We start from the raw sequence: 16,385 nt of genomic DNA, 5'->3' as shown, positions 1-16,385 counted from the left end.
TCTATTTATTTTAGCTGTACTTGCTCAAAGCAGACACTTGTTTAAGAAAAAAAAAAACAAAAAAAAGCTAACGCAACTTCACTGATGATACTTTGTTTCTGTTCCAAGTCACAGCTCAATGGCTGGCCTGAGCAAATGAGCCAGTTTTGTGGGCAAACGTACCAGGGCCCCAAAGAACAGGAGTCATACTCACAGTCATTTCCAACTTTATGCAGCAACCCACATTTGCAGAAAACACTGTTGATTTTCTTTCCACTGGGTTCTTTTCAAATGAATGAGAATTAGAACCTTGTTTTTCCTCTCACATAGTTTTATATATGCTTGCTGGGAAATTAGTTAGTTATTACCAAATATTGCTTATATGACTGTAGCAGAATCTTTCCAGTCTGGCTGTCTGCCAAAAAAAGTTCAGAAAATATAGGGCTGTCGTATTTGCCTGAGACTTACTAGGAAGTTTTACGTGTACATGCACATATGCGGTAAGCCTAGTGTTTCCCTGAAAGACTGTGCTTACTGTGTTGCTGATAAATCGTTAAAAGTATAACCGGTTACTGTATTTCCAAACAAATGTATATGTTCATTGTAGTAAATTGAATACATTTTTGAATGTACATACATAACAAACGTGGAAATTTTTGACATATGGTGACCTGTTTGGTGCTGCTGTGTGTGCACAGCTGATGTGACCTAAATACAAATTAAGTAGGGTACATATGTACATATGTATAAATAACAGAGTGAGGAATCCCAGAGGAATTAGGAAAACCTCATCAGTCAGAGACATGCAGGGATATGCTACATAAAACCTTATGACTAAAAATCTGTATGTCACAATTCTTAGGATCTGAGGATAAATTACTAATGAAAGAACTATACAGGAGTTATGTGGCTTGGTGACTATGTATTATCAGCAACAGCTAATGTTATTATTGGTATTCAGGAATTATACCACCATCAATATTTTGTCCATTTTAATTTGCTGTGTTCACTGATGGGACCTCTAAACAGAGGTTTCCAAGTATAATTCTAGTCATAATTCAGTTTTCATGGTACTTTGCATAAATATCTATTTTGGATGAAACACTGCTCTAATTCATTACGGCATTTTTGTCAGTTCTAAATTGGGCAAATTGACAAGAAAAGCCAATTGCTTTTCATACACTATTATTGGTTTCTGAGAGATTTTTTGGAACCAAATTGCAGAGACATGTCAGAGGGAAATACGATCCTGTGTACAATTTATGTACTTCATGGTGTTGAGCAAGGAAGGCTAAGTACAGAAAATAGTGGTTTATATTTAACCTGTAAACCTATTGATTTGAAGCACTGTAATTTTAAGAAAAACAACTCTCTACTTGGCTAATGTACATGAAGCATTGCGGTTATCCTTATGAAGAATAAGCTCATTAATATTTAAATTACACATTAGCTACATCTCTTAAAGGAGATAGTATTTCCCCATAACTTCAATTAATTATAACAAAATTAACATGAACTGAGAATAACTGACTGGGAATAAATCTTTCATGGTTCAGGCCCAATCTTAGTAAAAGTGATAACAGTACTTTTAATATAAGTAACTGTTATGATAGTGATTCCTTATTAACTGTACACTAAGAAAGAGCACTTGTGTTGCTCAGCTCAGCAAATTGTAGAACGCATCTGAAATAAAAGTAAATTAGTACAGTGCCAAAACCTATGTAATATCCATTCACATGTGATTTCCTGTTCTTCAAATAATCCTGAAAAGTGCCAATTTAGACAATTAACAGAAAGTTGTTGCAAAAAACAACATTCTCTCATAATGTCAGCACAGATTACAGTAGATTTTGGTTTGCTGTCATTTCACACGATGCTTAGACCTTGTCTGGGCAAAACTTTAGTGTCTTAGGTGAGACTTAGTATTCAAGTATCCTCTGTTAGAAAAGTTAAACATAAGAAGCTTTCTCAGGTTGGATTTGTTCTGGCAAATACTGGATCAATCTGAAGTTGCAGTAGAGATGTCAAACCAAATGTGTACAAAGAGTCAGAGAATTATAGGATTGGTTAGATTGGAAGGGACTGCTGGAGGTCATTTTGTCCAATCCTCTGGCCAAGCAGGGTCACCTAGATCATATGCAGAAGACTTCTGATTATCTCCACGAATGGAGATTCCACAACTTTAATGGGAAACCTGTTCCAGTACTGGGTCACCTTCGCAGTAAAAAAGTGTTCCTGGTCTACTGTTTTACCACATTTGTGGTGAAAAAAATGTATTTTGATCTGGCTGAGACTTTTCATGTTCCAAGCTGGGTTTGTTGCCCCTTGTCCTCCAAGAAGAGCCTGGCTCCATTTTCTCTGTACCTTGTCACTGGGTAGTTGAAGTCTCCAATGACCTTCTCTTTTTAAAGCTGGACTATGCTGGATTTGTCTGGGGTAGAGTTAATTTTCTCCACCATAGCTCGTATGGGGTTGTGTTTTGATTGTGTTTTGAGGATGAGAATAATGTTGATAACACAGGGATGTTTTTGTTTCTGCTGAGCAGGGCTTACACAGAACCAAGGCCTTTTCTGCTCCTCACCCCACTCCACCAGCGAGTGGGCGGGGGGGGCACAAGGGGTTGGGAGGGGGCACAGCCAGGACAGCTGACCCCTACTGACCCAAGGGATATCCCATACATAAAACATCATGCTCAGCATATGAAGCTGGAGGGAGGAGGAGGAAGGGGGGATGTTTGGAGTGGGGGCATTTTGTTTTCCAAAGTCACCGTGATGTGTGATGGAGCCCTGCTTTCCTGGAGATGACTGCCCATGGGAAGGAGTGAATTAATTCCTTGGGTTGCTTTGCTTGCTTGCGCGGCTTTTGCTTTACCTGTTGAACTGTCTTTATCCCAGCCCACAAGTTTTCTTACTTTTACCCTTCTGATTCTCTTCCCCATCCCACCAGGGCAGGGAGTGAGCAAGCGGCTGGGTGGGGGTTAGTTGTCAGCTGGGGTTAAACCATGACATGGACAAATCCTGTACTCTCACCTTCTTGTGTGTCAAGTGCTTCAGTCCCCTGATCATCCTGGTGGTCCCCACTGAGCTTCCTCCAGTCTGTCATGTCTTTCAATACCAGATTGCCAAAAATAGGATGCAGTGCTCCAGCAATGGTCTTGGAAGTGGTGAACAGAGGGAAGTAATGCCTTTCCTCAGCCTGCTTTGCATAGCATGCAACTGTCATTCTTCACTGCAAGAACACACTGCTGACTCATCTTCAGCTTAATGTCCTCTGAGATCTTTACGGTAAAGCTGCTTCTGGTCCAACCATTCTGTAGTCTGTGATATACATACCACAGTAAGTTCTGTTGTAATTGCATTTGTTGAACTTCATGAGGTTCTTGAAAGCCCATTTCTTCAGCCTGTTGAGGTCTCTCTGAACAGTTGCTATAACTTCCAGCCTATCAGCCATCCCCCTTATTTTATATTGTCCAAATTGTGTTCTGTCCTATTACCTAGGTCCCTAATAAAGGCTTTGAACAGTATTGGCCCTGGTATTTGCCTCTGAAGAACACCACTAGTAACTGGACTTTATACTGCTGATCACAACCTTTAAGGTCCGGTGGTCCAGCCAGTTTTCTGCTCTACTCATAGTCTACTTTACCAGTCCATGTCTCACCATTTTTGCTCTAAGGATACAATGGAAGACTATGTCAAAGGCCCTCAGCAAGTTTGTTGGTGATGCCAAGTTGGGAGGAGTGGCTGATACACCAGGGGTTGTGCTGGCATGCAGAATGACCTCACAGGCTGGAGAAATGGGTTGAGAGGAACCTTACACAGTTCACAAGGGGCAATGCAAAGACCTGCACCTGGGGAGGAACAGGCTCAGGCACCACTCCACATTGGGGGCTGACTGGGTGGAAAGCAGCTTTATGAAAAAGGGACTGGGAGTACTGATGGATGGCAAGTTGACAATGAGCTGGTAATGTGCCCTTGTGGCAAAGAAGGCTAATGGTATCCTGGGCTACATTAAGATGAGTGTTGCCAGCAGGCTGAAGGAGGTGGTCCTTTCCCTCTGTTCAGCACTAGTGAGGCCACACCTGGAGTATCGTGTCCAGTTCTGGGCTGCCCATTACAAAAGAGAGATTAAGCTGCTGGAGAGTCCAACAAACAGCCACAAAGATGGTTAAGGGACTGGAGCATCTCTCCTTTGAGGAAAGTCAGAGAGAGCTGGGACTCTTTAGCCTAGAAGAGAGGAGGCTCCAGGGACACCTCATCAATGTGCATAAATCTGTGCAGGGAGAGTGTAAAGAAGGTGGAACTAGGCTCTTTTCCGTGGTGCCCAGTGACAGGACAGGAGGCAGTGGGTGCAAATGGAAACACAGGAGGTTCTGTCTGAACATAGGGAAACACTTATTTTACTGTGCAGTTGACTGAGCACTGAAATAGTTTGGCCAGGTAAGTCAAAAGCTGTTCTGGACATGGTGTGCTCTAGGTGACCCTACTGGAGCAGGAGGGTTGGACAAGATGATCTCCAGAGGTCCTTTTCAACCTCAACCACTTTGTGATTTTGTGAAATAAATATCCAGAGGAATTAAAAGTGTGGTACGTTTCCTAAATTGAGACGAAGGGTAAGTGTTATATACATGACAGAAAACTGTCAGTGCTAGCCAGTATGTGTGTTTGTGGGTTAGGAAAGACGACATCCGAAACCACCAGTGATCCCTACCTGTCATAATGTTCTGTGGGGCCATTAACTGCATATTTTAGAGTACATCCGTTTTAATACTGATGCAACCTAATTTTGGGGAGGGATTGGATGACCCTGGAATTTGGATAGTAGTCTTCTTATTTGATATTGCTCTCACTTACGATTTTGTTTTATGTTACTATCCACTTGTATATTGTAAATAAGCCTGAATTTGAGCATATGTGTTATAGCTGTGATCTCACAGAACTGGAGTGTTTACATTTAGTGAATACCTGTTGTTTTGTTTATAATATCAAGGTTAAAATATGCAGTTGCATAAGACCTATGTTAATTGTAAGCTTATGATATCTAGCTGCACTTTCTAGAGAAAGGTTGCATTGTGGATAGGGACTCAGCTGAACCTTTTCTTAATGTGATCCAAGTTTTGTAAGCTGCCACATAGAAACCAGTTTTTCTGCAATGACCTGAATGGACAATCTGAAGAAGCACTCTGTGCTGTGCCTTCTTTATTTGTTTTTCATCTGAAAACATAATTCCTGCAGAGAATTCAATTTCCGCCACAAAAGGAAGGCCTGTGAACTGCTCTTCTTTCTGCCTGAATGTTCCCCTACGAATTGCTGATGGTTCAGAAGGCTAACAGTGACAGAACAGGAGACAGCAGCTTTGTTCTTAGATGACAATAGTCTGTGTCTGTGCTAACTGCAGCTGGCATCATTGACTACCTATACATGGACTGAAAGAAAAACAATTATCACTGCATGCATTAGAATGATGAAATCCACTCTGTTTCTATAGTAACAGGAGTGACAATTTATATTATGACCTTAAGAAAGTAAAATGTGATCGTTTCTTTTTTTATATTTTTTGCAGTTTTACAATAAGCAGCAATTCACAGAGAAAATAATGTTTAAGATGATGAACATAATTGACAAAAATAAAGGTAAGGTGTGCTTTACCAGTAACAAAAAGATGCACAGCATACATTCAAGTTGGAATGTTGATTTTTTACTTTTAAATATTCTGATATATAGAGACATATCCAATTTAGTGCTGTTTAAAGTATATTCTTCTTTTTCTGTTTATTACAAATAATCTTTAAGTAGAAGCTTTACAAAAAAACAAGAGTAAGAGAGAAAATAAAGTGAGGGCTTTAATAAGTCAAAATCTTTACATTCTTGTGCCATGTGGTTTGACTGAAAATAGTATATGAAAAAACAGTTTTACATTCTGAGCTTTCATCTTCAGAAGCATGTTGAGGTATCAAAACTCTATGAGATTACTTCATGGATATGTTTATTATGTTGCAGCATTTTTAAGTTTATTCAAGCAAGCAATATTCTAGTTAGTTTATTAGTATCAGGGAAGCTGTGGCAGAATGTTGAACAATCCTAGCTAGGATCTGGAGGATGTATCTTTATTGATACTTATGAAATAGAATATTATAGCATAGACCTATCAAGAAAGTAGAGTTCCAGAGTTCTTTAGACTGATTTCAGTATTGTTGTGGTTTAACCCCAGCTGGCAACTAACCCCCACCCAGCTGCTCGCTCACTCCTTGCCCTGGTGGGATGGGGAAGAGAATCAGAAGGGTAAAAGTAAGAAAACTTGTGGGCTGGGATAAAGACAGTTCAACAGGTAAAGCAAAAGCCGCGCAAGCAAGCAAAGCAACCCAAGGAATTAATTCACTCCTTCCCATGGGCAGTCATCTCCAGGAAAGCAGGGCTCCATCACACATCACGGTGACTTTGGAAAACAAAATGCCCCCACTCCAAACGTCCCCCCTTCCTCCTCCTCCCTCCAGCTTCATATGCTGAGCATGATGTTATATGTATGGGATATCCCTTGGGTCAGTAGGGGTCAGTTGTCCTGACCGTCCCTCCTCCCAGCTTCCTGTGTATCTCCAGCCTTCTCAGTTCATAGAGCACGAGAAGCTGAAAAGTCCTTGACTTAGTGTTAGCACTACTTAGCAACAACTAAAACATCCCTGTGTTATCAACATTATTCTCATCCTAAATCCAAAACACAACCCCATACGAGCTATGGTGGAGAAAATTAACTCTATCCCAGCTGAAACCAGGAGAAGCATTCTGTTTAAACATTGCTTTGTTTCAAAATCATTGTCTCTCTAAAAGGATTGAACTGACCTTATTAGAAAATTTAAGTAAGACTAAAAGTACTGAATATTTCTAGCATCTAGTTTTACACATTAAATATATAGTCAGTTATATCAAAATAAATCTTGTAGTTTATAAGCCAGATCATACATCACATGAGAATTAGGAGATTATGTGGCTGTCACCAGAGCAAGAAAGGAAACTACTTAAATAGAACAGGAAGAATGAAGAAGACTGCTTTTGTTCATGAAAAAAGAGCAATACTTAAAATCCGCCTAACGCAGTTGCTCTTCCAAAGCACCAATGGAATATAGAACTTTGTTTAGGGCACATAATGGCACTTTAGTTTCTAACTTGGTGAGATCAAGTGTGGTCTGAAAAACAGAAGTCTGGTTACTCTAACTCTACACTCTTCATTCCAATTTTGAGGAGTCTTACCTATGTATGTTCTGTACTCCTGGACACTTCATCTCTAGATGGAAATATCACAAGAGATTAGCAAGAGAATTTGAGTGGAATGGAGAAACAAAGGAATGTATGTTGCTTATGCTGTTCTTGGAATTCCAATTATAAGATTATGTCTTCATAGTTACATAGTTATATCACAGAATCACAGAATGGCTGGTGTTGGAAGGGACTTCTGGAGATCATCTTGTCCAGCCCCCCTGCTTGAGCAGGGACACCTAAAGCAGGGGGCACAGGAATGCGTCCAGGCGGGTTTTGAATATTTCCAGGGAAAGAGACTCCACAACCTCCCTGGGCAGCCTGTTCCGCTGCTGTGTCACCCTCACAGGAAAAAAGTTTTTCCTCATATTCAGGTGGAACTTCCTGTGTTCCAACTTGTGCCCGTTGCCCCTTGGTCTGTCGTTGGACACTATTGAAAAGAGCCCAGTCCCATCATCCTGACACCCACCCTTTAGACATTTATAAGTACTGATGAAATCCCCCCTCAGTCTTCTCTTCTCCAGGCTGAACAAACCCAAGTCTCTCAGCCTTTCCTCATAAGGGAGATGCTCCAGTCCCATGATCATCTTGGTAGCTCTCTGCTGGACCTTCTCCAGTATTTCTCTGTCTTTCTTGAACTGGGCGGCCCAAAACTGGCCACAGAACTCCAAATGTGGCCTCACCAGGGCAGAGTAGAGGGGGAGGATAACCTCCCTCGACCTGCTGGCCACAGTCCTAACACAGCCCAGGATACCATTGGCCTTCTTGGCCACAAGGGCACATTGCTGGCTCAGGGTCAGCTTGCTGACCACCAGCACTCCCAGGTCCTTCTCAACAGAGCCGCTTTCCAGCAGGTCAGCCCCCAGCCTGTTACCGGTGCATGGGGTTGTTCCACCCCAGGTGCAGGACCTTGCATTTGCTCTTGTTGAATTTCCTTAGGTTCCCCTCGGCGCAGCTCTCCAGCCTGTCCAGGTCTCATTGGATGGCAGCACAGCCTTCTGGTGTATCAGCCACTCCTCCCAGCTTGGTATTGTCAGCGAACTTGCTGAGGTTACGCTCTATCCCATTGTCCAGGTCATTGATGAATATGTTGAACAGGACTGGACCCAGCACAGACCCCTGGGAAACACCACTAGTGACAGGCCTCCAACCAGACTCTGCCCCATCGATCATGACTCTCTGAGTTCTGTTGCTCAGCCAGTTCTCTGTCCATCTCACTGTCCACTCATCCAACCCACACTTCCATAGCTTGCCTGTGAGGATGCTATGGGAGACAGTGTTGAATGCCTTACTGAAGTCAAGACAGACAATATCCACTGCTCTCCCTTCGTCGACCCAGCCAGTCACACCATCATAGAAGGCTATCAGGTTGGTCAAGCATGATCTTCCCTTGGTGAATCCATGTTGACTATTTCTGACAACCTTCTTTTCCTCTACATGCCTGGAGATGACCTCCGTGATGAACTGCTCCATCACCTTTGCAGGGATGGAGGTGAAGCTGACTGGCCTATAGTTTCCCACGTTCTCCTTCTTGCCCGTTTTGAAGATTGGAGTGACATTTGCTTTCCTCCAGTCCTCGGGCACGTCTCCTGTCCTCCATGACCTTTCAAAGATGATGGAGAGTGGCTCAGCAAGAACATCCGCCAGCTCCTTCAGCACTCGCAGGTGCATCCCATCGGGGCCCATGGATTTGTGAGGATCCAGTTTGCGTAGGTGATCTCTGACCCAGTCTTTCTCAACCGATGGTAAGTCTTCCTTTGTCCCAATTTGTCCTCTCACCGCTGGGGGCTGAGATGCCTGAGGGCCAGCCTTAGCAGTGAAGACTGAGGCAAAGGTGGCATTCAGTAACTCCACCTTCTCTGCATCCTGCGTTACCAGGGCCCCTTCCTTGTTCAGCAGTGGGGCCACTGTATCCCCAGTCTTCCTTTTACTGCTGATGTATTTAAAGAAGCCCTTCTTGATACCTTTGACATCCCTTGCCAGATTTAGTTCCAAGTGGGCCTTGGCCTTCCTCACCACATCTCTGCATACTCTGGCAATGTTCCTATATTCCTCCCAAGTTGCCAATCCCTTTTTCCACATACTGTGAACCTCCCTCTTCCATTTGAGTTTCACTAGAAGCTCTTTGCTCATCCATGCGGGTCTCCTGGCTCCTCTGCCTGAGTTTTTCCTCCTGGGGATGCACCAATCCTGAACTCGGAGGAAGTGGTCCTTGAATACTGTCCAGCTCTCTTGGACCCCCCTGCCTTCCAGAGCCCTAGCCCATAGGATTCCTCCTGGCAGGTCTTTGAAGAGGCCAAAGTTGGCCTTCTTGAAGTCCAAGGTTGCAACCTGACTCATACCCCTGCTTCTACCTCGCAGTATCCTAAACTCAACCATCTCATGGTCGCTGCAGCCAAGGGTACCCCAACTCCCACATCCTCAACCAGCCCTTCCTTGTTTGTTAGGATAAGGTCGAGCAGCACATCTTGCCTCGTTGGCTCCTCTACCACTTGCATCAAAAAGTTGTCCTCGATGCTTTGCAGAAACCTTCTGGATTGTGCATGGCTTGCCATGTTGCTTTTCTGGCAAATATCAGGGTGGTTGAAGGGGTTGAATTTCCCTTATTTTAGCTTGATTGTTTGTAGAAATGTTCATCTGTACTTCCCTGGTTTTTTGTAATTACAAAAGCTGGTATAGCCTACTCAAACCATGTAGTATTTCCCAGTTACTTTAGTGTTTAACTTCTTGAGCTGACTGCCTAAAAAAGGCACGTGGGATCAAAAGGAGAATTCTGTGAATGAAGAGTTAAGGTTACGATTGGCATGCAAGTGCTATATAAATTTCCCAAATTCGAATTAAATTTAGAATTCATCAAAGTCCAGCTAATACTAAGATCCTTAGAAGAATATATGCAATTAAATAGTTAAGCTGTGATCATTTGTGAGTGCACATTGCTTTTTAAGCCAGATATTTTCCTACCATAAAAAGCTGAAGGATTATAATGATGGCTAACCAGTAGATTCTGTTGCCACACACAGCCATGCATCAATAAAATATTATTGTAGAGAGATTTATTACTATACATTAATGAACAGTGTGTTGTAATAAGCAGTAAACTGAAAAAGAGCTACAGTAAGGGTAGGTAATTACTGTGTTTTACCAAGGCAAAATTAATAGCTAAATACGTCTAATTTTAGTTAGCACTTTAGTTAGCACGTACCAGACTGACTTTATATTTTAGTGACAGTTTTCTATTTGCTGAGCATCTTTTTATTAATTCAATTTTTAGACTATAAAATCGTTCTTTCTTCATCCCTACATCAACACAGCTACAATAACATCATTAGTAAATATTCCAGGTTTTTTTCCCCACATTAGTAGATACACAAATATATGTCATTATTTACTCACTGATCCTTCAAGAAGAAACCAGTGAAAAAATTAAACTACACTTCCCTTCATTAAAACATCCCAAGGAAGTTGCCTAGTTTTGGAAAATCATAGAGAGGATTGGGGAACAGATCCTTTTCAAACTAGGTGTCCATTTGCAAATTAAAATGAAAAAAATAGGAATAAAATGAATGAGTCATAGCTCATCTTATTCTGCTGGATATGATCATCTAGGACATATGTAATATTTGCAGTTCATTCTTGTCTTCCATCTTGTTTGCGTAAAGAATTCTGCTCAAGATCCTGAATGTTAACACATGCCTTGAATTCCTATTAGTATCCCTGTTTAACCTCTGCTGCTACAAAGGTTGATAAATATAGTTCTGCCTTTTGGCATGGGACTTTGCAGAGAGACTCTGTAATGACAGCCTTCAGTGATTAGCAAGTACAGAGAAAGTTCAGTTAAAAAAATGCAAGACTGTGGTTCCAGTTTCCAAAACCTTACAAGGGAAAGGCTATAGGCAAGGCAGCTGCACCAGCTTCTAAAATGTACATTGAAGAGCAGAGGTTTACAGCCTCCTTTGAGTCCCAATAGCCATTGGATAGGATGGCTTTCAATATAACTGGAAGTTTCCATTCTGTGGTTTTAAACATATGAATTTCAAATGAAGTCTAGGGTTGCTTTGACCTGGTAGGATTTTATTAATGGAATATATTTCTAAATCTTCCTGATACCTTTGATTATCCATAATCTTGCCTTCTATCCTTTATAAGAATTATTCTTAAATTATACAGACATATGAAAGATTAATATATCTTTAAATTTAAGTAATGAGAATGCCAAAGGCTAATCTAATTAATAATCTGATTTTTACCCTTGCTCCACCATTTCTTCAACATCCTCTAAAACACTAATTTGATGCAAAAACTGCCATAGTTTAACCCTAGTTGGCAACTAAGTACCACACAGCAGCTCGCTCCACTTCCCCCTACCCCTCCCAGTGGGATGAGGGAGAGGATAGAAGATGAAAAAAGCAAAACACATAGGTTCAGATAAAGACATCTAATAGAATAGAAAAGGAAGAAATAATAATAATAATATACAAAGCAAGAGATGGGCAGGGCAGTTGCTTACCACCTGCTGAACAATGCCCATCCCATACCTGAGCAGCAATCGCTGCCCCCCGAGCAATCGCCTGGGTTATATACTGAGTACAACATGCCATAGTATGGAATCTCCCTTTAGTCAGTTGGGGTCAGCTGTCCCAGCCATGCCCCCTCCCACCTTCTTGTGCACATGGCAGAAGCTGAAGAGTCCTTGACTTAGTGTTAGCACTACTTAGCAACAGCTAAAACATCCCTGTGTTATCAACATTATTCTCATCCTAAATCCAAAACACAGCACTGCACCAGCTACTAGGAAGAAAATTAACTCTATACCAGCCAAAACCAGGACAAAAACACACTGTCACATTGCTTGCATATGCATATGAATGCAAATTGTGTCTTAATGGCATATGGTATTCAGTTAAGCCTGGTATAGTTGGCATATGGCTAAGTCAAGTCTCTTTCTGGTATTAGATATTTAAATTTATTCATTTGCATTTGGCTGTGGATAAGATGACACTGGGCATTTACGGCACTTACAGAGATATCACTTTCCTTGAACAAATGGTTCTTTTTTATTTAAACCTTTCAAGAGAGTTACTGGAAAATTTTTGCTTTGCAGAATGGAAGTCCCAAATCTCTACTGTTGGCAATAAATTCAATTTGCAATAAACTGGAATTCAGCATGACTTACTCTGGTGATTTTCACTGGACTTTTAGTTTTATAGGTACTGGTCCACAAACTTGCAACACATCAAAGAATGGCAGACTTTACAGTGTCTCCCTATTAACCTGTTATTTCATGCTGTTCTATACTGAGGGAGTTCACGGACATTTTTTTGAAAAAGATATTGGTAGTCTGCTCATTGTAGTCTTAAATGCTTTACCTATGATTTCTAGTTGGTTTCTAGGCCAGTATTAAATGTGTCAACATCTGCAGTGTACAGCAGAGCACCTTGCATAGTTCTTTTAATCCCTCAATCTTGATTGTGATAAGCAACACCGGGTCTCAGAACTGAACTTGTCATACCACAAGAAGTCTGGAAAACGAAGCTTTCAAAAACTTGGACTCATTTCTCTAACGTTGCCATAGCAATATCATTCTGCAAATTCCTATGTGAAAGTTTTTAACTTAATGTGAATAACTTAATTAGGGAAGGAGCACTTAAAAGTTCTAGATCTACATGTTCTATTTTCCTAGACATCCATAATAACAATGTGCTTTAACTTGAATTTATTTTAGGAAAAGGAATGAGAACGAATAATTCTTTAGTAGGAGAGTATAATGTGTTTTAAATACGTAGTCTGCAATGAGTGCAAAAAATGGAGAATGCCGTTTGTAAAGTTAAATTGAAACACAGTGAAAGAAAGTACTCGGTAATTTCGTAGCTGCATGAACTACATGTATTCTTGAGTGATTGTTGTCTTCTACTCTTAGCTTTGTTTCCTCAGAAGAATAAGATAAATTCAGATAGGATAGAGGAGATCTGTTCAAATTAAAACGGCATTGTTCACTATAGGATTAGTAAGAAGCTTGAACTAATACTGTGAGTTTGAGATGTTTTGATATAGACAAAACCTTTGGGGTGTCAGCATCCCTAGAATGTGATATAGTGAAAGGCTTTTCAGGAACTCATTTTTGGGAATCATCAGGTTGTACTTTCAGTTGGGGGTACAGGCCCATATCTGACTCCCTTTTATTCTCTGGTAAGTCCCATCATTTTGGTGTTAATTTGTTTGCAGTATACATAGTGCTGTATAACTGAGTAGGGGAAAGATTGTTTTAGTCTAAAATGTAGAGAATCTATACTATTTATCCAAATGCCGATTGTGCATCTGATGATCATGCATATACCTGCTGAAAATATATTCACCTAAAATCTGCTTTTTTAGCTCCATAGCATTTTGAAATGAAGGTTCATTTGAGTTTGTTGTGCAAAGAATGGATGTTGCGTAAGCATCGGTTTTGGGTATTTGGGGTTTATTCATTGAAAAGTATCCTGTCTACTACTGTGAACAGATTCCTAATCCAAGCATACACATTGTCATCTTTTATTTCCTCCTTAATCAGCTTTGCACTGTGATCAACATTCTGGCTTTTGCTTTTTGCTGATTTATACACTTGGAATGTTAAAAAGAAATATGCCCTTTACAATCAAAGACAGAAATCAGTATTGTCAGGATAAATCCACCAGATATTTAGCTACCTAGTGTTTATTAAGGATACAAAGCTAATGAGTGCACCTAATTGACATGCCACAAATCTCTACTTTTATGTTGGCAAATCTGTAGGGCTTTCATTGCTGCAAACAACGTAGTACTGCAGTACAGTCATTGCCATACTGTGGTTGCAGCAAGAGACTAGATGACAACTTTCTTAGCGTGGTTCTAATTTTTTACTACTATGTTTTAAAGGAAAATGTTTTTCAAATAGCTATTCTCCACACTGCATCAAGGATCATATTTCAGAAGAGCTTAAATCATATTTAGATCCCAAAATTAAACAGTGATATTTTGAATATACATAAACTGATTGGAACTTGCTGGTTGATCAGCATTTTAGGAAACTTAGCTACTTCCTTTTCTATCCTAAATGGAAACTGCTGACTTCTTTGAAAAATCTTTCCCTATAATTGTATACTTTGATTGCTAACAGAAGGCTGAAAATCTGGGCTTGAAATGGTAAGGTACAAAGCACACAGTTTCAGTGATTTTTGAAAAGCAGCTTTTTAATCTGGTTACTGGGTTTTGTGTCCTTTGTTCTTTGCTATTTAAAGTTTGCACATATGGTTGTGCTACTGTATGATACTACAACGACTTTAGAATAGTTAGCAATAGTTATCCTCAAAGCCTGGACCGCTGTCTTTATAGTACAGGAGTATGTCATTAGTCCAGGGCTATGTTATTATTTCTGAATCTTTTTACATCCTTAGATTTTCTGCTTCTAAATTTAACACAATCACTAACTAGAATAACCCAAGTAAAATGAAGCCTTCCCAGACCGATTGATAATTGTCAGTTTATGTAGCCATTTGTACCTGGATGCTAAGATTAGAGATATATCTCCCTAATACTTTTTATTTGTATTTGATTTGTCCAGTCCTAGGATATAATGTGACAATTAAAACATAATTTCTGTATAAAACAAGTTAAAAGCACCCTAGTGCTGTGACAACAAACAGTGAACATGTCTCTTTCATTAATAATTGGTTAGCATCGGTTGCTCATGAGGAAGCTGACCAGTCTTCCAACTTCCATTTTACCCTTTAGGCTACAGGGAAAAAAGGGCATACACTAAACTATCTGAATAAGAGTGTAATTTTGTTGGAAACTGAACCCCATTGATGGATAGTACAAGCCAGCATCTTTCTTGAAAAATAGTGGAATTCAAGGGATTATGCTGGTTATGGCCACAGCAGTATGCCAGGAGAGAGGTTAGATGACATTATCCCAGCTATTTTGTTGTTTCAGAATCCCAACACACTTTTATAAGAGATTATTTTATTTAAAAGACAGAGGAAACTTCCAAAGGACATCATAAATCAGCATGTGTGTATTGGGAAGGAAAAAAACCAAACCCTATGTTTTTGGTTTGCCACAAACTTGTTTGCAGTACAAAACTGCCTGTAGTTTCAACATAAAAATACAAGCCTGATTACTGGGTTTGAAGGAAAGCTATTTTTGACAATTTGACCTCCTTGAGTGATACAGTTTTAACCACATTATCTTTGTGGAGCCCACATCTTTGTAAGGTGCTATTGCTACCAAAATAGCTATGGTTAGACTGTTGGTTGCCTAACTGTACTTAGAGCACCATGGGCTTTTTTTTCCTCTGTTAGTGGAGAAAATAATGTTACACAGCTAGAGAGTCTTATTCTAGCCTGGGTTTCTACCCAGAGAGAAGAAAAATCATGCTAAGAAAATCAACAAGGCTGTAACTGTTTAACCACAGTTATTTTTGCATAGGAAAAGAACTAAATGTTAAAGTACTCTTTCCCAGTCTTGTTTTTAACATGTAGAATGTTGAATTGAAATGTTGAACAGTGAGCTTTATTATCCCAAAGTTGTCTGGCCTTACCAGTCTAAAAGATTAACCAGTGGAATAGACTTCTGAAGAAAAATGGCTGATATGGCAGTAAATTCAGAGTTAGTTCAGAGTTAAAATTAAATATAAAGAAAGGAAAGCATATCAAGGCATTTGAAGGCAGCCATGGCAACCATACAACTTCTCTGTCTTGCAATTACTTTGTCATTTAAAACATTTTAGGATTTGGTCTCAGTTTAGATTAAATTGAGTTCTAAAAATTATTTTTCCTTTCCAGAAAAAATTACATTTTGCCCTATGTCCTAACTCTCATTTCTTTGCCTTTATATGAAGGCAACTATAAGCATTGTTTTCCACTGACTGAATTATTTCCCTATAAGATCTTCCTTCATCTTCCATTTTGAAAGGAGAGGCTCTCTTTTTTATTCTTAGGGGATGAGTTTAAAGGAAGTGCATGCCAGTTCTTACTCAAAGATTATTTTGCATTTTATTGCAGGATTCATGCATCAGACATCAGTGTAGCTTAAAAATACTCTGCCTGCTAGATTCCTACTTAAATGTTTGTCATGGTTTAGCCAGCAGCTCAGCCCCACACAGCCGCTCGCTCACTCCCCCACCGGTAGATGGGGGAGAGA

The sequence above is a fragment of the Phalacrocorax aristotelis genome, chromosome 8 (genome assembly GCF_949628215.1).
Source record: "Phalacrocorax aristotelis chromosome 8, bGulAri2.1, whole genome shotgun sequence".
In the NCBI taxonomy this organism is placed as follows: Eukaryota; Metazoa; Chordata; class Aves; order Suliformes; family Phalacrocoracidae; genus Phalacrocorax; species Phalacrocorax aristotelis.
The sequence above is the reverse complement of the archived record's forward strand: the minus strand, read 5'-3'. Positions refer to the sequence as shown.